General features: G+C 48.7%; 1 protein-coding gene across 2 annotated transcripts in view; it reads right to left on the reverse strand.

Annotated features, from left to right (window-relative positions):
* LOC129381199 (homeobox protein Nkx-3.2-like) overlaps positions 1 to 27254 on the reverse strand; it is a 151212-nt gene that overhangs the window by 36381 nt on the left and 87577 nt on the right. The window lies entirely within an intron of this gene.

A 27254-nucleotide genomic window follows, 5' to 3' on the forward strand; every position in this document is an offset into this window, starting at 1 on the left:
CGTCAGTGCCGTCCTAGTACATAGGAAAGACGGACTTGAACGGGTGATAGCTTATGCTTGTCGTCCATTCTCAAAAGCGGAAGGCAATTATTCCACGACCGAAAAGGAACGGCTCGCCATCATTTGGGCTACAGCGAAATTCCGCCCTTAACTATATGGCAGGCAGTTCAAAGCCCTCAGCGACGATCACGCGCTGTGTTGGCTAACGAATTTAAAGGACCATTCAGGACGCCTGGGGCACTGGAGCCTCAGACTGCAAAAATATGACCTCTCGGTAACCTACAATGTACAAGACCGGACGAAAGCACTCTGACGCTGACTGCCGGTCTCGCGCTCCCGTGAACCTGCCGCCCCAAGATGACCACGACGCGGACGCATTTTCAGGTATAATAAGTGCAGACGATATTTCCCAGTAAGAGCGAGTGGACATGGAGCTCAGAAGCCTTGCTGAGTACTTGCAAGACAAGATCGACTTTGTCCGCAGAGTATTTAGGCGAGGATTGTCTTCGTGTTTTTTTTTTTGGAAACGACATCCTGGTGAAGAACATTTCACCAGCCCGCACTAACTTCTTTCTCGTTGTGCCCGCAGCACTCTGGTCAGAAGTCCCGCACGCCCTGCACGATGATAAGACAGCTGGGCACCTCGGGTTTGCCCGTACGCTCGCAAAAATACAAGAGAAGTACTAGTGGGCGCGCTTGACCACCAATGTGGCACTCTACGTGAAGACATGTCGAGACTGCCAGTGACGCAAGACACCACCGACAAGGCCGGTGGGATTATTATTACAGCCGATCAAGCCTCCTTGCCGACCATTTAAGCAGATCGGGATGGATTTGTTGTGGCCCTTTCCGACGTCAACATCTGGAAACAAGTGGATCGTGGTGGCTACCGACTACCTTAACCGCTACGCCGAAACAAAAGCTCTACCTAAAGGTAGTGCGGCCGAAGTCGCTAACTTCTTCGTCGAGAACATCCTTCTGCGACATCGTTCCCCAGAAGTCCTCATCAGCGACAGAGGAATGGCCTTCACTGCAGAGCTCACCGAAACCATTTTCCAATACAGTCAGACAAGCGGAAGCAGGACAACTGCCTGCCACCTGACGAAAAAAGGCATTACGGAGCGACTGAACTAGACACTCGCCGACATGCTTGCTATGTACGTCAACGTCGAACACAAGGCGTGGGATGCCGTCCTGCTGTACGTATCCTTCGCTTACAACACGGCGCTACAAGAAACAACGCAGATCACGCCGTTCAAGCTGGTTTACGGCAGGAACTCTACAACGACTCGATGCCATGCTGCTGCCTGTCACCTCGATGTCAGCGCCTATCTCCATCGCGCCGAAGAAGCCCGCCAGCTCGCCCGTCTGCGCATAAAGAACCAGCAGAAGACCGACAGCCGAGACTACAACCTTCGACGACAATACGTGGAATACGAGCCTGGCAATCGTCTTTTGATTTGGGCCCGGATACGCCGACAAGGAGTTATAGAGAAGCTTACACGCCGCTATTGCGGACCCTACAAGATCACCCGACGGCACGCTGGACTATGGGGCCGCGCCAGACGGCATTTCGCTATCACAAGGCCGCCGCTCACGACTTGAAACAGTCCATGTTGTGCGACTTAAGCTGTTCTACCAGCGCTAACGAACTTTCGGACTTTACATAGCTGAACTTTGTACTTTCCTTGGACTTTGTTTCTTTGTTGTTCTCTTTAATAGGTGTACTTTTGCTTTTCACTCTTATGTTTGTAGCATCGAGACGATGCGTTTTAAGAGGGGGTACTGACACGTGTACTTGTTCACCGGGTGACCGCGTTTCATCGCCTAACAAATGTTACTGCTCAGCGCAGGAGGCGCCGGAATGTATTGGAAGTTTCTGAAATGTTATCGATGGTTCTATGCGCTGTCTGTTGTCACCTAATCTTGTGTAGCCTGATTTCATATATACGCGACACGAATGGCGTAGAACTTTCTGGAAGACACACGAGCACCAGCGATTACTCTGGAACCTTCGATGACTGATGTATAAAAGCAGACGGGCTTTAACCGCTGATCGGATTTCGACGATCGCCGACCATGATCGCTGCTTTCGCTGTTCATTGAGTGTAACTTGCTTTTGTGGGCACAAGTTCTCCTAACAGAAAACCAGTTTCGTCATTCACGGTTTTGTTGCTTTCTTCGCCGTCACTACTACGCGACAATATAGTAGCAGAATAAATTCTTGGTTTTATAACAAATAAGAAAACTTTGTCTCAGCATGAACACGGTTTTATGTGAGCAATGTCAACTGATAATTTATAACAACAGTGCACGAATTCGCTGCAACATTAGGCATATCTGTACAGGTAGATGTGCTCTTACTGATCTCTGTAAGACATTTTATAAAGTTTCGCATGAGAAACTGCTTTACACACTAAATAATATTAGGCTTCCCCAGCACCTTAATAGTTCGATGACAGGATAGCTGCCAAGTCGAACGCAATACCTTGACATAAATGGCAGCTCATCAGCTATTTTGGCAGTTCTGTCTGGAGTACCACAGGTAAGCGTGCTGGGTCTGCTACTGTTTCATATTTTCATAAATGATATAACAGAAGTAATACCCGCATTGGTTTCCATCAGACTATTTGTAGGTGACTGCATTATATGCAAAGAAGTGAATTCATCTGTCGACCACGAAATTCTCCAAGAACCACTATTCAAAATGGAAGAGTGATATCAGTAATCTAAAATGCAATTAAATGTTTCAAAGTCAGTGCTCCTTCGGATTTCATGCAAACAGCAACCTAGTATATAGAGTATAGCCTTAATCAATGAATGATTTCGGTGGTTACGCAATAGGGGTATTGGGTGCTACACTAACTAATGATTTAACGTGGATGGCTCATACAGCAGAAATTTGCTCCTCGCCGTTTAGCCTACTAGTTGTGCTTTCATAGACGTAAAACTAATATCAAACTTTTAGCGTGATTTACATTCATTAGACTAAAGCTAGAATACGGCTGTGCGCTTTGGGACCCGCATACAAAAAAAGGTATTCGACAGATCGAGAGCATTCAAAGGAAAGCGGTTTGTTTTATTTTCGGAGAGTGCAGGTGACATGAGGCTATCATCAGTGCCTTTCGTGCATAAACAGACTACGCCCCTTGGGACATGTAGAAAGATAATCCGCTTATGTTTGCGCCATATCATCCAGCACAAAATGATAAATATAACGCCTCCCTTCTTATTTAGGGCAGTTGACATCAAGAAGAACGCGTCCCGCCCCGAACCATGCTTTAAGACCTATCTTTGCTGGAACAGTTGCTTTGTATAATATTTTATTTCCGAGAACAATATCGGAATGGAATCAGATGCCTGAGTTCGTCATGCAAGCACCCGATTTTTATCATTGGTAACAGGAATATTTGTCAGAGAATTTATGATATAAACGATTCGGTATGTTTGATGTGGTGATGGTTTTACGCGCTTTTGCATTGGTGTCTAATTATTATTCTTTTTTCTGACCTATGAGCGTGTAGTTTGTACTCCCCCTTGTTCATGAGGTTGTCTGCTTACTAAGCATGCTTAATTTCGTCCGTATAAATTCTGGTCTCGCCTGTTCATGTAATTTTCCGCTTTTATTGCACTGCACAATCATTAGACCATTCATGTGCTGGTTATTTATGAATGTGTATCCAGTAGTTCCACTTTTTCATGCAGTTGTTTGCCTGTTATGAACGCCTTTTTGTGATGAATGTGCAAATTCTTGTCACGCCTGTTCATGTAAATGTTTTCATAAACTTACGCCCCTCCTACTTTGGGCCGGCAACCTCTGCCTGCAGTATATTGAAATAAGTACACAAATAAACATATAAATAAACCTGCTTCATGCCGACTTGTTTTACTGTGTATGCGGTACAGCGCATACGCCGCTTTTTCTTGGACCTTTGTAACGCGAACTTAGGCGACTGGGTGCGCGCCATTACAGTTTCGAACTGCTGACTGTTGGGCTAGTTAGTGTTGCATATTGATTCGGGTTGTGTGAATAGTGATTCTTGAGGCCAAATCGAAGACTAATGGGACAGTGGCAGAAGCGCAGCGCATCGCATCGAATATTTTGGGAAGATTTTGAATAATGAACAGCCGTTTGGATACATCCAGAGTCTTTGAAACGTCGATTCACCCATCTAAGGCTCAGTACCGCGTATACAAAATACTTTCTGCAAAAAATTTCAAAAGTTGATACTCCGAAATGCACTTGTGTCCACGCTGATGAAGATATACATATCCTGCTAGAAAGTTCGTGACACGACACACAGAAACAACGTTTAGCATGTCATTTAATGGCATTAGGCCCTTCAGCCTCAGGAAGGTCATTGGTCCATGACCAACATACTCGTTGTCAAGACGCGCGTCACTGGCCCTGCAACGATTTCTAAAAGCGAGTAATATTCTCGGAAAATATTGAGTATTTATCTGCGAGAAGCTCACTCTATGTGGTTTATTTCATCTCACTTTGGCCAATTCAATGCTTGGATTCATGTACCTTCGTGTGAATCTTATTCGACTTTTCTTATGTGCCCTGATTTTTTTGTAATGAACAAGAAGAAAGGGGGTTAACATAACGAGGGTTTTGAATCCGGCAACATTTATGCCTTCAGGTAGCACTTGTGGGTTAATGGACCAGTTGACTTCACCCAAAAAAAGATCACTTACTCGATCGTGACGCCTGCAGCAGAAGGGATGCTCCACATTCGCCGCTATGGTTTATCAGTGGTGGCGCAGGCTAATGCTTCCAGCGTTAGTTCTAGCAGTAACACATAAATGCCCGAGAAAGTGGAAGGGAAGACGGCGCCCCGCTAGCTTAATCGGTAGACCGTCGCACCCATAATGCCAAGACCTGGGATAGTTTCCCACCTGCGGCAAATTGTTTTTTTGTCAACTTTCATTTTCATTAATTTATAACTTCTTCATTTCAGTTAATCAGTACAAGTAATTTCCCCTGTGTTGTCCTTGGTGTCTTTGTTTGTTGGCTTCTTATGATATGCTTTTAGCGTAGTTACTTTACCGGACTGCATGCTGACTTTAATGTCAGCACTACTAGACTTCGTGTTGCAGTGTTACCGACTTGACTTTCAGTTATAGTGGGACATTAGTGTACTTATGTGACACCCGCCGTGGTTGCTCAGTGGCTATGGTACTAGGCTGCTGAGCACAAGGTCGCGGGATCGAATCCCGGCCACGGCGGCCGCATTTCGATGGGGGCGAAATGCGAAAACACCCGTGTACTTAGATTTAGGTGCACGTTAAAGAACCCCAGGTGGCCGAAATTTCCGGGGTCCTCCACTACGGCGTGCCTCATAATCAGAAAGTGGTTTTGGCACGTAAAACCCCATAATTTAATTTTAATTTTTAAGCTTCGCCTTCAAGAGTGGAACGCGACAGCATCCCGTCGACCCGCCAAGGGTGAAAGACAATGCACTACGGCGCAGCGATCACTTACGAGGCGCCCCGCATCGGACTTTGCGCCCACCTATCGCGCGCTGAGCGTCGAGCAACGCAGCGTTCGGCGCGGCAACGAAACGTGCGCCTGAGCAAACGGAACGAACCAAAGAACTCGGTGTCTCGGAGGGGGAAACGATCTACGCCAGCCAAACGTCGCTATCGGCACGGGCAGAGAGATAGGTAGATAGCAATCTAAAGAAAGGAACGGCGCTTGATTCTGCAACCCGTGTGGGAGCACGGCGAAGCGTCGTCAGGGGAGAGGGAGTCGGGGCCGCGACGCGCCTGGCACCGGTCCGCGCACAGCCCCAATGCGCGCGTGGCGCGCCATCTGTCGGTGCAGCGCCGTACATTGAGAGGAGGGGGTCTTCTGTGTTTGCCGCAAGATGGCTCTGCGTGTGCGGTAAGCACAGAAATGTATCGGAAACTTACTTCGCTACTCGTGTAAATGCGACTTGTGTAAGTTACATGCTCATAATTACCGATATACACCGCAGTATAACTTTCTACGGCACGTTTCTAAGGCAACACCGCATTCACTAGAAGCGCTTTTGTACCGCTTTCAAGCATCGAACTCGTGGCTGAGTGGTAGCGTCTCCGTCTCACACTGCGGAGACCCTGGTTCGATTCCCACCCAGCCCATCTTGGAAGTTGCTTTTTATTTATGAAGTGCGTGCCGTGATTTATCGCTCACGGCCAACGCCGCGGACGCCGACGACACCGGCTTTTCTGCGACACGAGCTCCTTAACGCTATCGCGTTAAAATCAGACACCGACACCGGCTTTTCTGCGACACGAGCTCCTTTTTTTTTTTCTGCGACACGAGCTCCTCCATAATTTTAACGCTATCGCGTTAAAATTATGGCTCTCCGGTAATCGAGAGTAGACGTACGCATGAAGTGGCTACCGGCGAAGCAGATTGGTTGGAGAGAATACAAGACACATTCCTAAAATGAATATAGTGCATGTTCACAATGGCACAGCCCACTATACCACACCACAACACATGAACCTGTTTTGAACTGATCCTCATTGCAAGTGTCGTGTCAGCCAAACAACCATCCGCGGCGCGCGGAACGCTAGCGTCTTGGCCATGCAGCGTGGCGCCATCTCTCGAGCCTGCGCAAAACACGCGCCACAGAACTCACGGACCACTGGCGTTGAACAAGCTTTTAAAGATGGTTTTAGGCGCAAAAATAAGGCCCGACAACAGACGTTACTCAACAGGCGACCTTGTCTCAGCGCCAAAAATAACAAAAAATAACAAGTGTATGGTGCCCTTTATCTGCCTTTTGAACGCCGCTGTTGATTATGACGAATAGAACTTCAGCATACTAGCAGTTACAGCTTGAGTGATATTGTGAAGAAACATTACGAAAGACTGGAAAGCTATATTTTTGTAACTTGTTTGGGAAGTAACTAGCGTACGTAATGCGGTCCTCTACAAAAGGTTGTGGGCCAGAGACCGCATTTTCCTCAGTTCTGACTGGTTGCCCAGATGATCTCGTATTGTACTCGCAACTTGCCCGTATAACGGCTCTGGTTTTTGACTCACGGTAACTTGAAGGTCGCCGACAACGGGACCTGAAAGTATTTTGTGCTTTAAAAAAGAGGCGTTAGCACAATATAAAACGATGTTCGCATCCCAGTATTCGTAAAGTTAGAATGCTCCGGTCATTATGTAGTGCTTTGCGAAGCTTTTTTACTTAAAACCACAAATAGAGCATAAGAAGCATACAAGTAGTTTCTTCGCATGCGCAGAGATCTCCAGAGAATGCGAATGACCGCTGAACAGCCTGTAAAGTATGACTATTTAAGTTACGTAGCCTGCTTCACTACGCAAATCCTCATCGTTTTATGTCTCTACTATGCCCCCATGGAGCTAATTTACCACACTTTTGCTCCAGTGTTAAGTTTATTTTGGTGCAGCTGACCTGAAATATTACAGAAGCATTCAAAAATATTCGCATTACAAATAGTAACCATTCGATTCGAAGGCTTGATCAAAAGGATCCTATTCGATTCGTTATTTGAAAGTTTTGAATATTCGCACACCCCTTATATAAATCATTGTCCTGAGCGATAAAATAGTCGGGAAAAGAAAGGCAAGGCAGACAGGGCCATAGAGGCCAGGTGTCCGGCCAGCCTTTCTTCTCCTGACAGTTTTACCGCTCAGTACAGTTCTCAACATGTACCACTAGTTATGCGCCACTCTGCAGTGCCAAAAAAGATCCTTTCAAATTTCTCCGGTGCTGAACGGAATAGAACCCGAAACAGAGATATATTGACAATCGTTGTTTGTATTTGTATTCTTAGCTGTCTTCACACTGTGTTGGCGTATCTTGGATCTGGTTAACGTGTAACCACTTGCAGAAAAAAAACTTTCACTTACGTGACTCATTGATGACGTGTGAATATGAAAATTGTATCAAACGACAGCTTTCCATGCCGAGAACACGTAGGAATAGTCAGCAACAAGTACCTTTGTCACTGTCGCCCCCACTAAGCCGCCACCTAGTGCCACCTAACTTAACTGCTGCCCCTCCACCCGATGGAGCGAAGTGCCCTAGTTGGAGATGGAGGACAGCTGGGTTGGTGAAGCAGGGAGTGTAGAAAGGCACCGGCCCCAGTGAGTCCGTCGCCGGAGTCTTGGACGTGTGTTTTGATGAAGCCGTAAATATTCGCTGCTAATAGGCACTATCCCTGGTGCTAGTATGAAAGAGCAACAGACAAACTGAGGTGAGCGGTGTGTTACAGTGTGTCCAATGCTGAAAAATAAACGGCCAAACAAGTGTTGTGCTCAAGCAGACAAGGGCGTGACTGCGCGCGAAATAAATACGAAGAAGATACGAAATGAGAGAAGTATGAACATGAGAAATATAGAAAAAAATACAGCATAACTAGGTAGAATTGACATTAATTTATTTGTCTCATTTGAAACAAAATGTACGTTGATGACCTTTTAATAAAGTCTGCTACCGGGCTAGTTCGTACATGACCTCTACCAATGCTTTTAGGCGCAAAAAATAAGATACGGACAACAGAATAAAAGACACTGACAGGCGCATGGACATGGACGTTGACGTTGTCTTTTTAGAGCGCAGCTCTTTGGCGTCCGTTCCTGGGTTTCGCGTCGTCGTCGGCGTTGTCGTCGGCCTCGTAACCAGCTCCGCCCCCCTTTCATCCCCCCAGCGCTAGCAGCGACCGACTGATACCGCTGGATGCCGCTGACGCCGCTAGAGAGTCAAGATAACGTGACTGCATAGAACACCGTCGCCGCCATGCAGAAAGAGGAGGAAAGGGTCCCCCCCCCCCCCTGTTCTTGTGTGGCGGATAGGGTGCTCTTCAGTTGCCGACGCGCCGGTTATTTCACGTAGGCCCCGGCACGTCGACGAATACGTGACCACCTTCCCACGGCTAGACCTGCTTCTTAGCGCTGCGGAAGCGAGGGTATCATATTGTTTGTATCGGCATCGGCGGCGTTGTCCCTGAAACCAACTCCGCAGCTGGGGTTGACTCACTATCGGCGTCAGCGGCATCAGTCAGTCGCTGCTATCTCTTCCCTCCTCCCTTTATCGTGTTGTCCGCTTGCTGCGCGCGCTTCTGCCCCCATCGTTTGCCGCTGGGTGTACACGCCGCCCCCCTCCCCCCTCTTCCTGCGAGTCTCCGGTTGTCAAAGCGCCGGCTCGAACTTAATTCCTTTCTTCGCTCCTCCTCCAATGCAACCCCTGTGCGGTGGCAATCAGAGAGCCAGATCGGTGGCGGCGGATCTGTATATGTGCACCGCCCGAGCCGAAATTGCCGCTGCCGTTCGCCCTGTGCGGTGGCAATCAGAGAGCCAGATCGGTGGCGGCTTGACATAAAGACAAACAGCAATTTCCTAACACTTATGCGGGAGAACATCCCGTTCCTCTCGCTCGTAACGCGTCCCACGGCTGTGACAACCTCGCGAGGCACTTGTATAGATCTCGTCTTTGAGAATCAAGCATTGGTGTACCAAGTCGAACATATATCAGTCTATTTCTCCGACCACAAAGCTTCCTTCATGACTGTCAAGAACTGTTAGTGGAGTCTTTGTTAAAGGAATACGTGTGAAAAATAAAAAAAAAAATTCTGTGATAGTGCATACATGTGTTGCTCGATTTCTTTGCCTCAATCTATCGAAAAGGTGAAACAGCTTATTTGCTGCGCTCAAATTTCGCATTAGGAAGTAACGTAATCGTCGGTAATTTTTTTAGCATCGGCACTTGGTCGACTCTTCAGTTCTTTCATTATACCGGGTGTTTAAAATCAAGCTTTACGGTTTTCTTAAAATTAGGCACTGGTAGGCACGCGAAGACCACCTTTGCAAATAAGTTATGTGGCCAGGAGGACACATAGTGAGATGATAATTATCGCTGTCAGCAGCCCAATTGACTACAATTGAATAATTAACTTTTTATTCGCTGCAGTAAGTCTGTATGTTTGTAATCAATAGTTAGAGGTAGCCGTGTTTCTCCACAGTCTCACTTAGAATTCTTCTAGCATGTCTCTGCTCTGAGATATCCGACTACAAATTTTAACTATCGTTCGCATGCTCACGTATGCAACCGAGTCAGGATCGACGCAAAGCTCCTCCCTGATGTGGCGTGGCAGTTGCGTGCGGTGTTTATTATGATAACAGGGCGGATGTAGAGGCAAATATGATGACTGTTCCCCTTCTCTTCTGGGCTCGCGAAATGAAGATATGGCTGCGCCGTATCCCGTGCAGTTGTTGCTCTTATTTTCAATAAAGTTTACAGTACTTGAAAATCAGCAGTCACTTTGTTTGCGTAGCCGAGACAAGTACCATGCCCGCTCGTCTAGTGACAATTACGCACGCGCACTGCCCTCGCTTCTCCGCTCGCGTCATTATCTCGGCATCGTAGCTGCCGCCATTGTTACAGGCTGCGCGGTAGGGTGTTACGACAGCGGTTCCGGGTTCTTCAATGTTTTATTTCACCAGCCGAGAGGGGAAGAGTTAAGTTGGCTTTCACAATCAGCCTTGCATGCTCTGAACGCAACCACGTTGGAACCCAGGAGCTATATGCATGACACTCACGCAGGCTGTTTTTTTTTTTTTTTCGCAGCCGGCGGTCGTTTGTGTTCTCAAAACGGTGCCAATCTTCGAGACAGGGACAGATGCGGACGGCACGCTTCCGCCGCGATGCCCAGGATGTATGGACACTTTGCGCACAAGCGCATGTAACCAAAGGCCAAGCGGCCGCCTGGCCGCGCGCATGTCGCTCAGCGGGATATAGGCGCGTTCTTGCCACGGGTGGCGGCGTTCCCGTGGCGGTGGGGGAAACAGTGTTCACGCCGTCGAGCATACGTATGTAAAGGGAGAGCTCGCGGCCGCGTCGCGCGGGTGTACGATTCTGCAGCATGACCGTGGTTGGTGGCTCCCGGGGCGATTTATGGTTTCGCAGAACATGCCAGCGTACCGGGCCGGCTGCACCAAGGCGTGTGGACCCCGAGCAATAGGGCCATGTGGCGTTCGTTTAAGTGATCTTGAGCTGTGTGTTCCAAAAACCGGACTAGTAAAGGCGGCGGTCACGCAGTGTATTGTTGATGGCCCCGCCTACTTTAAAATAAAACTGATAGGTAGAATGTTAGCGAGGAAGCCAAAAACAAGGGTACCGCCCCAATTCACAAGGGCATTTGAGAGAGAGTGTATACAGAAAAAGGGGGAGGCAAGGGAGCCGGTAATCGGCCGCCGCTACTCGATGTATACGACTTTGTCTTAATAAACCTGTGTATTTCTAAGTTGGCCTCCCTGAGTGCAAAGTGGCGCCGGACAGCAGCGACCGTTCCTTGAAGATTTGTCTGCCTGGAATACCTGGAAGTGAAAAAACTTAACTGGTGCCGTGACGAGGATTGTCCGGGTGACTTGCTGCATCAGGGCAGGCTACAACTACTCACTTCGCTTTAAGAAGGGTGCTGGAACGTTATTCTTGCAAGAAGTTCCAGGAGCCGAGGCTCAAAATATCGTGGCGGCATCCGATTGAGAGGCCCGGACCAACTGTCGGTGGCAGCCTGTGGGACGTTTTGGGAAGAATGGTGGATCATTATTCTCGCAAGAAGTTCCAGGAGCCAAGGCCAAGGTTCCGCGGCGACATCCTAGTGAGAGGCGCCGACCAGTGTTTGACGAAAGCCTGCTAGGCAACAAGTGGAGTACAACCAAACAGTGTTCTGTCTAGGAGTCAGCGGGTGCACAGCGTGGCTCCTGCAGTATCGACCACCAGCGGCGTCGTGAATAGGGTGGCACGCAGCTCGCGGTGAACGACCCTATCAACTGACCGGTTCCCCGGCCGTCTGCGTGGAACGACTTCAACCGGCGTCCCCACCAGGCGGCTCGCTCCGTGCCCGGGACGAATTGGAGTTCAGGTAGGCCCTGCCCTATTTCCTCCGGGAGCACCATGTCGGTCACCACGCGAGCGCAGATGCAGCACGCAGCGGCAGAAATAACCACTGAATCAGCTTCGAATGAGACAGATTTAGCTGGGGTGGAAGCCTCGGAAGGACATAGCACTAGAGCAGACTCCAATAGTCAAGGCGTTGCCGCGTGGTTCAGGGAGAAGTAACTGGATGTGGAAATGCTGAGACTTCAAATTCAGCTTCAAACTTTAAAACTGCATGAGCAGAGTGTCCAGGAGAGCGAAAGGGGGTGAAGATCGAATTTGGGCAGATGTGCCACGGACCCAAGAGTAGTACTCGCGCCGATGCCAGATTCAGTGACCTAGTGCCAGCATGATTTAAGAGCCCTGAAAATGTGCTCAGAAGCTGTGCTATTCCGCAAGATGTCGCAGGTTCAATTATTGTCCCATTCCTGAACGCGAAAACTCGCACCCTGGTAGCAAACAAATCAGAAGATCAAGTGTTATCGTATGAAGAGATTCGTGAACTGGTACTCTCGGAATTAAAATTGACACCAGAGGAGTATAAGCGCAGGCTTTGCAGTTGCCGAATAGGTAGTGAGAGCTGGGAACAATTCTTTACTAAGTTAGAAATAGCACAGAGTTACTATTTGCGAAGTCAAAACGTCAAACACTTGATGACCTCCGCGCACTGATGATTGCCGACCGCACGAAACAGATGACGCCAGGCGAGTTACGCACATATGTTCTCCAGCATGAAACAGGGGAATGGTTTAAACCGAAATAAATAGCCCAACTCGCCGAAAACTTTGAGGACAGCAGGGCTGGGCATCGCCAAAAAGGGGCTGAGATACAAAGAAAAGCTGAAATAAAATCACGTGCTGCAACGAACGAAGTTTTAGGCAGTCAGCATGCGAACGAGCAGCAGCGCTCTACCCCGAAATGCTACGGATGTGGGAAATTTGGCCACATACAGTGGAGCTGCCCCCAGACTAAACCAAAGGCAGTGAACAACTACCAAGGTGGGAAGACGCAGTAGGAGACAAAGCTCGAGCGAGAGAGAAAGAAGGCCGACGAACACGCGGCGAGCTTAGTGCAGGTAAAAACTGAGATAACACAACGCAAAGATGGCCCCGACGACCCTCCAGGGTTGGAGTTTGAGTCGAGCAAAAACGCTGAGCAAACGATGGCGGAAATAAGGCAGGAGGAGGACACTCCACTGCGTTCTTCGGAGCAAGGTAGAGCTGACCCAACCTTTGCGAGAGAACAAAGAAAGGACCCCTCTTTGGCAAATGCATGGGACCAGGCTAGAGCAGGCACGCACGGCATGACGATAAGAGAAGGCTTATTGTTGCATAGAGAGGAACTGGATAGCAGACCCTGTCGGGGGCAGCTAGTGCTGCCGCAAAGCCGCCGAAAGGAGGTGCTCACGCTCGCTCATCATATGCCATGCGGGGGGATTACTCAGAGAAGAAAACGAAGCAGCGAATCCGCAGTGCATTTCTTTTTTGGCCTAGCCTTCCAGCTAATGTTAGGAAGCACTGCCAGAAGTGTCATGCATGTCAGGTATTTAAAAGAAAAAATACTACAGACAGGGTGCCAATTACGCCACTGACCCGGCCACAGGAACCATTTCAGGTCATTTACTTAGACTGCATAGGACCAATTGAACCCGCCTCGGCACGAGGGTATCGGTACGCCCTTTGTGTCATAGACTTAAGCTCTAGGTGGCCAGAGGTTACTGGCAGACAGCAATAGAAAAAAACTCGCAGAAGTACACGGCGTTTGTGACGCTTCGAGGACTGTTTGCATGGCGAGTGATGCCATATGGGCTGCGTAATTCCGCCGCTACTTTCCAAAGGATCATGAATGATGTTCTGCAAGGGCACATGGGCTACGCCTGCGCATACATAGATAATGTAGCTGTGTGCTCTGAAAGTTGGGAACAACATTCAGAGCATTTAGATAAGGTGCTCCAGACTATTAAAGGGGGGGGGGGGGGTTGACTATTAATCCTTCCAAGTGCAAATTCGCTCAGCAAAGTGTGAAATATCTGGGTCATGTTGTGGGATCGGGATCTCATTCGCCAGACCCAGAACTAGTTCAAGCCATTCAGCAGCTCGAACCGCCAGTTACAAAGAAAGAACTGCGTAGTGCACTCGGTTTCTTTAATTACTATCGCGACTACATTCCATCATACTCTGAAATGGTACGTCCACAGACCGATCTCAGGAACAGACGCGCACCAAATGCAATCCGATGGAGCGACGGCTCGCAGCTCGCGTTTGACGCGGTGAAAGTTGAGTTGGGTAAATTATCTATGCTAACTGTTCCTGATATCGAGAAACAGTTTGTGATGACAGCAGATGCGCCAGAGAGAGCAGTGGGAGCGTGCCTGGCACAACAAATGGATGGACAGCAAACACCCATTGCATTATTAAGCAAGAAGCTTACCCCGACACAAACTAGATGGTCTGCTATAGAAAGAGAAGCCCATGCAATTGTGTGGGCTATGGGTCGACTGGACACATGGCTCTTTCGCGCGAGAATTATAGGGTCATAGCGGACCACAATCCTCTTACGTACCTAACTAAATCAGCATCGTCGAGTGCTCGCCTCAGGCGATGGAGCCTGGCCTTCCAGAAATATGACACTGAATTCGCCCACATTAAAAGGCTCCCTTAATAAATGTGCCGTTGCGCTTTCGCGGCTCGACACCTACGAATAAGCAGGAACAGCGTAAGGCTACGAGTCGCCAGTTTGTAAAAACAAACATAATAATAACGCCTGCATCTTCAGTTGCGACATGGTATGTATAGGGTGGCGGCCCCACCTGCTTATGAAATGTTTTGAGTGTTGTGTGAAGTGCAGCGAACTGTACGTGGACTGTTTTTTGCATGAACGCCAACAAAGACAAAAAGTAATAACAGCGCATTGCAAACTACTAGATTGTATAAACTCCGAAGGTGGTGTAGCGATGCATGTACACTTGTCAGTAGCGCTTGTATACACATAAGAGTGTTATTGCCTGTATTAGTGCACTACCGGGATTGCCATGCCGCGATTGTTCATTCATATAACGGGGAAACGTCACCGTCTGCCCTCCGGTTTGTGGTAGTGTACTGCGGGTACAGCGAGTGTAGCACAGCATTCTCGATGGGGAGGAGTTAAGTTGGCTGGCACAGTCAGCCTTGTATGCACTGAACGCAACCACGTTGGAACCCGGGAGCCATATGCATGACACTCACGCAGGTTGTTTTCTTTCGCAGCTGGCGGTCGTTTGTGTTCTCAGAACGGTGCCAATCTTCGAGACAGGGACAGATGCAGACCCCAGATGCGTGTGGACCCCGAGCAATAGGGCCATGTGGCGTTCGTTTAGGTGATCTTGAGCTGTGTGTTCCAAAAACCGGACAAGTAAAGGGGGCGCTCACACAGTGCATTGTTGATGGTCCCGCCTACATTAAAATAAAACTGATTGGTATAATGTTAGCGAGGAAGCCGAAAATAAGGGCGCCGCCCCAATTCACAAGTGCATTTAAGAGAACATCTAAGAGTATAGAGAAAAAGGGGGAGGCGAGGGAGCCGGTAACCGGCCACCGTTACTCGATGTATACGACTTTGTCTTAATAAACCTGTGTATTTCTAAGTTGGCCTGCCTGAGTGCAAAGTGTCGCCGGACGGCAGCGATCGTTCCTTGAAGATTCGTGTGCCTGGAATACCTGGAAGTGAAGAAACTGGAAGGGGGACAGTTATCATCTTTGCCAATGCCTCCGTCCCGATGTCAGACTAAACACCGCACGCAACAGCCGTGTCACACTAGAGAGGAGCTTTGCGCCGATCCTAACTGTCTTGCATGCGTAATCATCCGAACGACGATTAAAATTTGGAGTCGAATCTCTCGGAGCACAGACGCGCTAGAAGTATTCTTGCAACTGATATTGAGAATACGACTGCCTCTAACTTTTCGATACGTACTCACTTACTGTAGTTAACAAAAAGTAATTACTCAATTTTAGTTAATCGGGCTGCTAACAGCGATAATTATTATCTCACTTTGTGTCCCCCTGGCCACATAGCTTATTTACACAGGTGATCTTCGCGTGCCTCCCAGTGCCTAATTTTAAGAAAAAACCATAAAACCTAATTTTGAACACCCTGTATATTCACACACGAGCTGCACGTAGACTTCGCGGTGGCGCCGCCAGACGTGTCCAGCGCTAGAAAATAGCCTGCTGGCTGCATTCGCACCTCAAGACGGCATTGGTGTCATCGCAATTAAGTCCGCTTTCTTGCTGGAATTTGTTATCAGTTGTAATAAAATATAATTTTCTTGTACATCGCTCTATCTTGCAAGAATGAAATTTTTTATTTTGCCTGGAAAAAACGTTGAGCTAAATGTGCGCCGCAACAACTCGCGAGGCACATGAAATATTTCAACTTGCCACTTCAAAAACATTTTAGCCACTAAAATGCTCTAGCTTCTTCAAGTGGGCTGTCAAAAAAAAAAAAAAAAGAGTGCCTTCATAGAAGACTACGAGTCGCCGCTCCGCCTGAAAGGCGACGCATTGCTAGCTACAGCAAAGCATTAAACGACACGAAGTAAGGTTCGTAGTTTGATAAGTAGCGTAAATTACAATAAGTATTCGCTTACTAATTAACGAGCACGGTGTCATGAAGTAAACAGATCTTACTCGATGACCGCGAGCACTCGCTGTCACGACGTTGGCGTGATGAATAGCGCCGCTAGTGGGGAGCGAACGCTTCGTGCGGCCTCTAGTTTCACCACGTCTCCGAAAGTGATCTTGCCGCACTTGAACTTCGATAGGAAACTTCACGGCGATGACGACGGCGAAAATTTGCCTGTATTGTCGATAGGAATCTTGTCGCAATAAAATGCGATTACTTCCATCCCATCCGCAGTGACATATCGCGCTAGAGCATGCCCCGTCGCTATAGGAGAGCAAGATATTTGCGGGAAAACACGCATCACTCATCATAAAATTTTCTTCACACATGGTATTCGAAAGTGAGTGAGTGTTGTTTGTCACGATTCATAGATGCGGCTTCTGCGTGAACGCACTGGTGAAATCTGACAACGTTTTATTGGAACGAGGGTGCTAAAGTGAACGCGAGCTGCAAAGCGTACCCGTACCAGAATTTTAGATGAACTCAACACGACCCTGAGCCAGTAATTTTGTAACATGCCTTAACTCGAAGCGAACGCGTACAGAAAAAAAAGTTCAGCGATGATTACGATACTCTCTAACTCGAAATTTGAGCGCAACTCTCAATAAGTTTTCATTTCACGATATATTGACTGGCGTGGACAATCAGTCTCGAGCGGCAAGTTTCAAAAGGATGGAAGTGTGGCGTGACTGCCTCGCTAATCGGGAGATCACGAGAGGCAGTGCATGGGTGACTCGCCGGCGCGATTCGCAGCAGCCGCCGCAGACAGACCTGTGCTCATGCAGCGCTTTGTTTCCATACATGGTATCGGTGGTGTCATCGGTAAACAGACGCCCGCTATTCTGGCGCAATCTCGTAGCCATCGTCGCTGCAGAGCCCCGTTTTGCGCGGCACTACACTTTTCTTCTCACGCTTTCGACATATACTCGTCCTCCGCTTTCCGCCTCATGGTTGCGCTGCACCCTCCTCCTCCGCTTTTCTCCTCGCGCTCTCTTTGCTATCGCCATCTTTCATCCACCGCCGCGCACCGCATTCGCTGTTTCATCCTTCGCTGGAGGGACGCCAATGGCTACCCCTTACAAAAATACCTGTTAACATTATTTAGAACTTCTACCAACTTTCTATTTACATTACTGACAGTCTATGTACATTTACGTTCTAGTAACATTTGTTAATACAATGTCTAAATACTTCCTTCTTACTTTTGTATAAAGAATATTTTAAATACACCGTTAAAAGACTTTGTTCTTACTTTTGTATAAAGAAGATTTGTTCATACACCGTTGAAAGACCTCATTCTGACTTTTGTATAAAGAACATTTGTTCATACACCGTTGAAAGACTTTCTTCTTACTTTTGTTTGAAGAACATTATTTCATACACCGTTAAAAGCCTTCCTACTTACTTTTGTATATAATATATTTTAAGCACCCCGTTAACGTATATTCTAGCTTTTGTCTCAGTAACAACTTTAGTACTCCGTCAAAAGGCTCGTTATTTTTGCGTAAAGAATGTGTTACTATACATGACCAAAATATTTTTTTCTGAAGGACTTGTATCCTCAGTACGTCACCAGCTCGTACTGTTTGCCGAAAAATATTTAGAATGGGAAGTAACTTCAGAATTCTTGAAAACTTTTTCTAACACACAATAATGCCGATATATGACATACTCAGGAATCAAGCGCTTTGTTTTAAATAACGGTTCCAATCCCAGTAGGTGGCGAATTGTTGAGAGAGTGCTGCTAAACTGTTTAATGAAATATGTATAAAGACAAATGTTCATATGAAATTGGTAGTAAGTTTAAAGACATCCTATCAACACGCTTCTATTGGGAGTTGGTGTACAATTGTTTCTAGGGTGTTACTAGAGCGTTGTTAAGGTGTATAAAGGCAGTTGGTAGGACTTCAATTGAATGTTGGTAGGTTCTAGTAACAATAGTCTAAGGACGGTCTAAAAAAATGTTGCTATAAATTTTTATGAGAGAGGGAAGCCTAAGAGCTGCACTCGAATAAGTCACTGTTTCGCCAGAGAAGCAAAGTATTGATGGTGATAGCAAATTATTAGACAGCTATAGGAAATAAGGTCAGTAACTTTATCAGCTGCATAAACTGCTGCGACCTTTCGCTCACTAACTAAATTCACAAGGAGGTGCACGTATCGGTCCCAACGGCACGAGCTCTCGAGGCGCGTGACCCGAGCTGTGATCGAGGGAGAAGCGGCGCCGAGTTGGCATTATCGACGTGGCTCTAGGCCAAGAAGGTTGTAGCGTCAGCATCGCACTGGCGACGGGAGCCATGGGGTTTCGGTCAAGTCCGTGATGCTGGCGGTACAAGGCGTGGCCGTCGACATCGGCGACGTTCGAGCAAGGCTCCTTGGACCTGCTGCAGCCTCTCACAGCAGTGGCGGAAACTTCAGAGGCCGACCAGCACGTGCGATTGTCCCCAGGGCGTCTTGTCGGCACTCGAAGTAGCGGCGGAACCCGGATTTGTGCCTAACCGGTGAGGCCAGGGTGCGACGTCACCGACAGATTTCTGGACACCGGCATCAGAGACGGATGAGTTGACTCGCCAACAGCAAGGTAGCAACGTTTTACGGAGTCCGCAAGAACACTGACTATGATGAAGATGCGACACGCATCGGACCCGGAAAAAACGTGCGACGACAAAAGTCCGTAAGAACGATCCTTTCCAGTAGCGTCGCAGCCATAGGCTAGGGTTGCCTGACTTTTGAGTAGAAAACGTCAAGGTCTAACGTAGACGCGGATAAGGACATGTTTAGTGATTAATAAGTAGGTTACATAAGCGTTACAATTCCTTCATTGAATACAACGCTTTACGGAAACCATGTTGATTTTGAAAGGAAAAGTTATTAGATTCAAGATGGCTGGATATATGGGAGGCAATGATGTGCTCGAGAAGCTTGCAATACGTACATGTTAGCGAAATGGGGCAGCAGTTACCAGGTCAGTGTCTGTATCCATCTTTCAACATCGAAATAACTTTCGCTATCTTCCAGTTAGCAGGAAGAAGACCTGCTGATCAAGACTGCTGAAAAATGTAGTACAAAATCTGACTGGACATAACGGACGTGTTATTTAGAATTTTATAATTAATATTGTTTAACGGAAAACGTATATTTACAAATATTTACAAGTAAGGTGAGCAGCACAGGATTCGCAGCAGCCAGTATGGCGAGGAGAAATCTCTACCTCTTCTTCATCGATGCCGGCCTAATGCCAGACTTCTGTCTAGCGGCACTACACCCCGGGCGAAAACACTCGCACCGTACGGGTAGGCTAGAGTGCAGCATCAACGGACGCGTTATACAGCTCTATCCGAGCAACGTGAACTACATCAGTCTGGACCGGCGTAGAAGGTAACACAGGCTTTGCTGGTGCAATCTCATACTTCACGTCGGTAACTTGGCGCAAAACGCGATAAGGACCGCTGTAGCGTGGTAGAAGCTTCGCTGATAGACCAACTCGTGGACTTTGCGACCAGATGAGCCCTAAGGATACTGGGGCCTAATATACATCTTTATGACGACAATCGTAACGCAAGTTCTGTGATGCATGTGACATCATAAGGCGGTCACGTGTGTTATGACGTGCAGCGTTCGCCCTTGCGATGGCATCTTGCGTGTACTACGACAGTTGTGGTGCGGATGCGAGTAATGTATTATATGGGGAGTTTCGGTTCGCCGGCAAAAAGAAGATAAAACGGTTAACAAGCTGCAGTATCGTGGCGTGACGTATGTAGGCGAATGTAACAGAGGGTAATGTACCATTCCAGTCGCGGTGGTCGGTGCCAACGTACATGAAGAGCATGTCGGTTATGGTGCGATTCCGTCCTTCGGTGAGACCGTTTGTCTAAGGATGATAGGCAGTGGTGACCTTGTGTTTTGTGGAACATAAGCGGAGGGGGTCATTGACACGGGATAAGTTAGGATCGCGATGGGTGAGCAGCTGACGAGGAGCTCCGTGATGCGGAATCACATCGCGGAGAAGGAAGTTGGCAATATCAGTAGCACAGCTGGTTGAAAGCGCGCGTGTCTGTCGCGACAGCGGCCCATTTGTTCCCTGATGCTCATGTAGGGAAAGGTCCGATCAGATCGAGGCAGACGCGGAAGAATGGCTCCAATGTGACATCGATAGGCTGAAAAAGGCCGGCAGGAAGCGTCGGTGGCGTCTTGCGTCGTCGGCACAGTTCGAAGCTGCCAACATTCATACCGGAAGCGAGTACTCTTGTAACCGCAAAGCCCAGCGAGGAAAGCCATCAGAGCGCCTGGTGGCCAGTCACTACCGTGAATGGACGGCCAAAGAGGTACGGCCGAAATTTCGAGATGGCCCAAACAAGGGCAAGGCATTCGCGCTCGGTAATTGAGTAATTGCGCTCTGGGGGCGGGGGGGGGGGGGGGCTGAGCAGGCGGCTAACGTACGCTATGACGCAGTCATGAACATGCTGGTACTGAGCAAGGATGGCTCTGATTCCGTATCCACTGGCGTCCGTCAGAACTTCCGTAGGAGCAGAAGGGTCGAAGTGCGCCAACAGAGAAGTCGTGAGAAGGCGTATAAGCGTCGAAAATGCATGAGCTTCTCTACGGCCCCATGGGAAAGGCGTATCTTTCTCATGGGGCGGTAGTGGATTGCGCCGGTAGTCGCACGAACTCGACAGTACACAGTTGCGTAGGCCTAGCAGCAAGAGTCTCGGGGACAGAAGGGAGTTCAAGTTGAAGGACACCGGCGCCACAGTCGACAAGGCCTGAATGTGTGGACAGAAAGTCAATGCCCAAGATCACGATGTATGGGCACCGCTCAAGCACAATAAACAGAGCACTTGTCCGATGGCCAGATATAGTGACGCGGGCAGTACATGTCGAACAACGGTGGGTGTGCTTCCATCGGTGACTCTCACTGCACGTTTCACGGCAGGTGTCGGGACTTTCTTCAGCTTCTCACGAAGACTAGCGCTCATCAACGATATTTGTTCACCGGTGTAAATAAGGGCCGTAACAGTAACACCGTCGACGTGGACTTCGAGAAAATTAGAGCGGGTAGCTACAGTCAGACGAGGATTTGGAAGCCGGGTCAAGAATGCAACGTCACCTCCTGGCGCTGCACTCGTGAGCTTTCCGGTGCGTAGCGTTCAGGGTTGGCAGGCCACGGGAAACGGCGGGTTTGCGGCGAACGAGATCGGCGGTCGGGCGGTGATGATAACCTGCTATACACATTGATCCTAGTGTCGACATCGGGCGTATCAGTCGGTAGAGAGCGCGACGATGTTGTACGAGGGTAGCCTTCAGGAGGTGGCATCTGGTTGCTCCAGCCACTCGGCGATGTCAGGCGGCTCCAGCAGTGCCGCGAAATATGCCAAACTCGAAAGCACGCGAAACATATTGGGCGATCATCTGGCGTCCTCCACGCGGCGGGATTGTGGTATTGCGAATAAAAGGGCTGGTCCCTCGGTGCGACTGCTGCAACTGAGGGTGTGACTGGTGTAACTGGTGGAACGCGCACCGTGCAGACAGAGGAGAGTCCCAAATTAGCGACTCCTGTCGTACCCCGGCTTGAATCAAGGGAACCATGGGCTGGTTAGCAGTCGAGACATCGGGCACAAGAGGGGCTGGTGGAATTACTTCTATTACACGACGAACGATACGTGTCTAAGTGTCCGAAGCAGGCAATTGTAAAGTCTATGGCTGTTCTTCGCATGATGGCGATGTGGCAGTATTGGGGAGCCTGGTGAATTGCTGGGCGATACGGCGGGATTTTGCTTGATCGAATCGCCGACACTCTTTCATGATAGCATCCACGATAGCACAGTTCCTCAATACCAAGAGGTTGAATGCGTCGTCGGCGATAACTTTGAGTATGTGCCCGATCTTGTCCGCTTCGGACATGTCAACTCTGAGGCAAAGCGCTAGAATATCCTGAATATACGCAGTGTATGATTCAGTAAATAACTGCGCGCGAGAGCCAAGTTCTTATTTGGCGGCTAGCTGACGACTCAATGGTTTGGACAGGGAGGGTGAACGACGGAAAGGTGAAAAACTGATCGAAAAGTCGTTCAGTTTTTCTTTGCATAGGTCCCAGTTGGTGAGATCGTGCTCATGCGTCTCGTACCAGAGGCGTGCGGTTCCCTTCAAATAAACTACCACATTTGCCAGCATAAGGGTATCGTCCTACCTGTTCTGTTTGCTGACACGTTCGTACCATGAAATCCAATCCTCAACGTACACGTCGTCTGTGCCACAGAAGGTGCCTGGATCTTTTGGAAGCGATAAGATGACAGATGGTGGAGACGGCTGCGGCGCGGTAAGTTCCGGCGCGGTGGATGCTTCAGTGTCCATCGTCGAGGGAAAAACGCGGCGACCGCTTCGGTGATTCGGATGAACAGGCAGCGTACCCCGCAGCTCCATCAGAAATGTTGCACAAAAACGTATATTTGCAAATATTTACAAGTAATGCGAGCAGCACAAGAGCCACAGCAGCCAATATGGCGATGAGCAATCACTACCTCTTCTTCATCCACGCCGGCCTAATGCGACAGACTTCTTCCGTCTCGCGGCAATATTGTCAATGCCACACAATGTAGACACCTTTAAATCGCGTGTTTGTTCTAGGCTGTTTAGGCTCATTAGTAATAGGCTGTTATGGTTGACTCAGACTTGTATAAAACTTGATCTTTAGCCATTGAATTAGTTTGCCTATATCGAATCACCGTACATGATTTTGTTTCGCATGTTCGGGAACAAGTGTTAAGTTTCCTTTTAGGGTCGCTCGAACAGATGTATATTTTTGTGTATACGCTCCTCACAGTGGAGTTTCCCCGTGACAGCCGCACCACCTGTAGCGTAGAAAGCGCAACTCTGGTACTGATCCAACTTCAGTCGACGGCGTAGAATTCAGCTGGCGCACGTGTTGTTCTTATGACCGCGTGTTATTCGAAACTTTTGAACCACGCGCGCCACCGTCCTGCAGGTAAACGTTCTCATACCGCTGTTTTACGATGGCAAACGTGTAAGACATGCAGAACTACCCAGGAAAAAAAGCGTGGGGGCGGCGGTACTGCTGCGCCAAAGACTGTACCGGCCGCGCAGGGCTGCCTGCTCTCCGACTTCACATATTTCCTGGCCGGCAGTGGTTTTGCGCTCGCGCTTCCTTCCTGGAGGATCGCACTAGAAAGTATTGTAGTCAGTAGACTGAAGTTTTTGGTCGAGAAAGAGTCTCGCCGGGAAGCCGACTTACATATTTTTGTAAATTCTTCATATCATTTAGAGCTATTTATTTTCCTGTACGAAACGTACTGCGTGGTGGCTGCAGGCGTTATGTCTTGCGCGAGTCGCTGAGCACTTCACGCTGTGAGGCTCTGCTTGGGCTCCGGTTGCCAGATACGGTCAGCTGAGTCTTGGCGGCCGGAGCGGCCCAAGGTCGTCCCGGTGCCTTGGCAGTTGTAAACAAAGTACTGCGGTTGCTTGGCAGAACATAGCAGTCTAATACAATTTTTGTGGAAGTTGTTTAAAAGAGCCTTTTAGTAATTCGAAAAGATATGGCGCCTATCATCAGTGGCCAATGTGGCTTTGCAAGCCTGTCAAAACAGCACCACGGAAGAACACGTTTTGTCTACGGTAGCTTAAATGGTTGGCCAAGAACACCTACGCCTAACGCTTAATAAGCTCAGCCATGCCTGTACACTCAATTCCGCTGCTTGATCAAAGTACAATATGATAGTTGAGTGTACTCACGTCCAGAGATACGCTGCAGTTGTGTTTGCCTTGCTGGGCAGTGACACTGCGCCAGCACAGTCACACCGGCGACTTCTTTCACGCTGTAAACGTGACCGGCAGCGTGGTGCTTTTCCCCTTTACGACGAATGGCAGCGCGTATCCGACCGTCTAATTTTGAGATTGGTTTAAAACAACACAGCAAAACTTGCGCCATTTGTTCGTTTCAAAACAAGCATGAACATGCGATCACGTTGGCAAATGCGCGTGGCCAGCCCGAGTACCGTGGTCCGCCATTGTCAGTTTTGACGGAAGGCGCCGCAAGAAGCGCTGACGATCGCTACTCGAACGCGCCGCCTGGGCAGTGTCAGGAGCGTATAACGTACAAATGTCTTGTGTAGCATGCGAAACAGGCATTCATTTGCCAGTGCGATCCATTGAATTAGGGTATAGCTGACACCTATCCCGTCGCTCCCTTTGAGTGTGCTCTGGGGGGCCTTGGGGTGCACAGAGTGGGTCTCACGGGTTCGGACAATCATGGTGCGGAGTCGTGACTGTGAGAGACATTATGCAACAGGACAATCGGGACTTCGTCCTGTTCACGTGTCTTGTGTTAGAGGAGTCAAAGCCACGCGAACTTATTATTGCTGTATATTGCAGCGCGGAGTGTGTCATGATTGTGTTTGCGTTGATAGGATGGCGAGACTTGCTTACTAATGCGAGTGTTTAGTGTACTGCATTTTAGGCATAGATATCTATGTTTCTTTTCGGCATTATGACGCGAAGTTATCCTTCTATGTAAAGTGGAGACTGGTCCCGTGCGCGGAAAAGGACTGATCTAATTTTTGTGCGAGTTTTTTTATCATGTTACGTGGACATCGAGTGTCCAGTAACACTCTTGAGGGTGGAGGAGTCAGTATGAGCTGTGAAGTACAGGAAATTGCAGGGAAATTTCAAATGGTGATGTATCGGCAAGTTCGCGTAAACAAAGAACGTGGGGCGGTTCCGCGAATACGGGAAGGGGGGACACCCACGCATGGAATGAAATGCGGCTGAGTGGTTCCTCTGTAGAAGAGCCGCCAAATGCGCACTCTCCTTCGGAACAAAAGTGAAGACGGTCCGAGTTGAATGGGACGCGTTCGGGGAGGCAGGGGTGAAAATAAGAGGAAGGGGTGTGCTCGAGGTCACCGCCAACACTAACGCCCACGCGCTTCCTAGATGTCCCGTTGGCCTTTTCGGTTGCGACGGCGCTTTGTTTGTGGGCCTCGCCGCCAGACCGGTAAGCGTAGTCACGGAAATTCGGCGACGCAACACATGATCATCCGGTTTCGGTGTCATTGTTTGGTATCCGCGCGTGCCTTTTTCGAATGCCTTGAGAAAATGGCGGCACTTTTACGTCCAATTAGCTGGCTGCGACCGATGCGTGCTTTTGTGTGGGATTGCCATCGGGCCCCAATTACGGTGTTTGGAGTGTTCAAGTGAACCGGAGTACAGCTGCACGGGGGACCAAGTTTTCTTAGTACTGAGAGGGCAGCCCACTGTCCGGCATACATGCCGTTAATAAGCCGTAGTTTCGTGGGAACATTCTCGCAGCTTCCGTGACCGCTTGTTGCAGGAGATAGTGGAACGACACGAGCAGTTTGTGGTTACAAGTGCGAGCTTGAGCCGGCCCTCTGGGGCCAGAGGACACCAAGGCCAATACTCGGAGCCTAACGTAGGGGAGAGGAAGGTGACACGTGTCTTTGCGCAGACCTGTCCCCTTGCGTGTTGTGAAGTGTGCCACTGTTATGACTGATGTGGTGTCCGTCACCTACATTTTGTGCTACTGGCTGCAATGGTGTGAACACGCATGTGTGATTGGCTGGTTTTGACTCTGTTGCGCAACTGAGGGTTTAAAAAGTGATGTTTGGGTTGGGTGAAGGAGAGGGGAGGTTCGTGCTTGCACTCGGACAGACGCCTTGGCGTTTGAAAAAACGTCTCTTCACGGGAGAATGTCTCTTCCGGCGCGCTGCACCGTGCACTCGAGTCATTTAGGGGCGCCGACTTCGGACCTTAGCCACCTTCCCTCCTCAAGTAGTGTTGAGGAAAATAAAATTAACTGATGCAGTCTACATAACTGCGATATCTGTTCTTGGCACAGAGCTACGAATTTTTAAACTTCGTGTTATTCATTTCAAGCTTACCAATTTGTTAAAATTCCTTTAAAATTAGCCCTAAATCACAATTCCGCTTCCAACAGTGAAGATAATTTATCGTACTCTCTCAAATGCCATAAATTTCGTGAAACTAATTGGTTAACTCAGAAAAGCGTTTTTGCGTTTTGCATATATTTGAATAGGCGGCATCGCAGTTGGGCCCAAACTAAAGCTTGCTGGCCAAATGGGAGTCTGAAGATATTAAAATAACTGTAAATACTAAATCCCTCGTCAAGAGCGATCACGTTCCGCGTGTAGTAGAGCTCGGGGGTGCAATGCAGGATACCCCTAGTTTATCACTCACCTGAGTTTACTGGACGGCACTCAGTGAACAAGAATAGCGCGGAACGCGCGAACGCGTCAGACAATAAAATGTCGAGATATAACCACATATGTCAGCGCGAGCGCAAGCTACGCACCCCGCTTTCTCGTTTCAGATACAGAAGACTTGGCAATGCTACACTCTAGCACCACCTACCCTTATGAAGGCCATATCGCAATACCGTGACTGTCCCGGTGTCTGCACACCCGCCGTGGTAGCTTAGTGGCTCTGGTGTTGGGCAGCTAAGCTCAAGGTCGCGTGATCGAATCCTGGCCAAGGCGGCCGCATTTCGATGGGGCGAAATGCAAAAAGACCCGTGTACTCAGATATTGATGCACGTTAAGGAACTCCAGGTGGCCCAAATCTCCGAGGCCCACCACTACGGCGTGCCTCATAATCAGACAGTGGTTTTGGCACCTAAAACACAATTTTTTTCATCTATCT

The sequence above is a fragment of the Dermacentor andersoni genome, chromosome 1 (genome assembly GCF_023375885.2).
Source record: "Dermacentor andersoni chromosome 1, qqDerAnde1_hic_scaffold, whole genome shotgun sequence".
NCBI classification, from domain to species: Eukaryota; Metazoa; Arthropoda; class Arachnida; order Ixodida; family Ixodidae; genus Dermacentor; species Dermacentor andersoni.